This window comes from Rhinoraja longicauda, chromosome 28 (genome assembly GCF_053455715.1).
Source record: "Rhinoraja longicauda isolate Sanriku21f chromosome 28, sRhiLon1.1, whole genome shotgun sequence".
Lineage (NCBI taxonomy): Eukaryota > Metazoa > Chordata > Chondrichthyes > Rajiformes > Arhynchobatidae > Rhinoraja > Rhinoraja longicauda.
In genome coordinates this window covers 20,362,620-20,363,912 of record NC_135980.1, presented here as the reverse complement: position 1 = coordinate 20,363,912, position 1,293 = coordinate 20,362,620, and positions in this window count along the sequence as shown.

Genomic DNA, 1,293 nt, shown 5'->3' with positions numbered 1-1,293 from the left:
CTAAGCCAACATCCAGCTCCAAATGCCTTCGCATTTGCTACTTGCATCGAACAAGAGCAAAAATTGGTTCCAAAAACCAGCAGCTGTTTGCAACTTGTCCTATCACTGGGCATGGTTGAGGCCAAATAATTCGGCGGCACAGGCTGGGAAACACACCAGAAACTTTCCTTGTCCATCCACCAGGAAGACATTTTCTTTTTCTTTAAAATAAAAATCCCTCAATCTTTGTGGGAGCCACAAAACAAAACAAAACAAAACAAAGAAAGAAAAAAAAGACTCTACATGATCTGGGAACTAGTTTCCATTGTGCAGATCTTCCATGGAAAGTGACAGTGGATTGCTACACTCCAACAGGACATTCCTCTGTGGTAGAGTTTCTACTTCAACAAGATTTTTGATGCACATCTCAGAGACCCCTGTGAAGGGGCAGTCCGCCTCGGTGTTATCCACAGACATCCCTGCAGCAGTTGGAGACACAAGAGACCCCAGATGCTGGAATAAGGAGCAACACACAATCTACTGGAAGAACTCAAGAGTCAGGCAGCATCTGTGGAGGAAAATGAACAGGTGACGTCTCGGGCCAGGACCCAGTGGTTGTCCAAAGGCAGTCTGTTTGAAGAAGGGTTGAACCCCTGAAAAGCTGCCTGTCCATTCCTTCTACAGATGCTACCTGACCCACACTTTGCTATTTTCACCCCTGCAATAGTTCCTGTTTGGCCAACCCTATTGCTACGGGGCAGAGTCGAGAGAAGCGACGATCCCTTGCTCCCCACACAGAAATTAAAGCCACACACCTCCACTGTACACTTTCCCATGGCCTTCAAAGGTCAACAGTGACTTTGTACACTCCAGCACTGTGATACAGTGAAAAGCTTAAAATATACATTCAATGGCTTTGAACACAATGGCCACCTGGATAGGGATAGGCAAAAGGGGCCCATGTCACATGTACACAGATAGCACCCACTTCAAGTTTCAAAATCAGTACGCAGCACTTTTCAGATTCCATCCAGAGATATTTGCAAAACAAAACGTAAACACATTAACATTGGGAAGATTTCACACAAATGTCGGAGAAAGACAACTCATTTCTGTATCTGGAATGCCTTTTTTTCACTAAATTCTTCTTTTTTCTTTCCCCCTTTCTTTTAATATTGTCATCTTTCCCCAATTCTGCAAGATAGTTCAAAGAATCAAAACAAATGTATGATTCATGGACTTCTGAACCTGATAGATAGAAGGAAACAGGATGATTTATCTCCACATTCCCTCCCCTCCCCTCCCCCCCCCCCC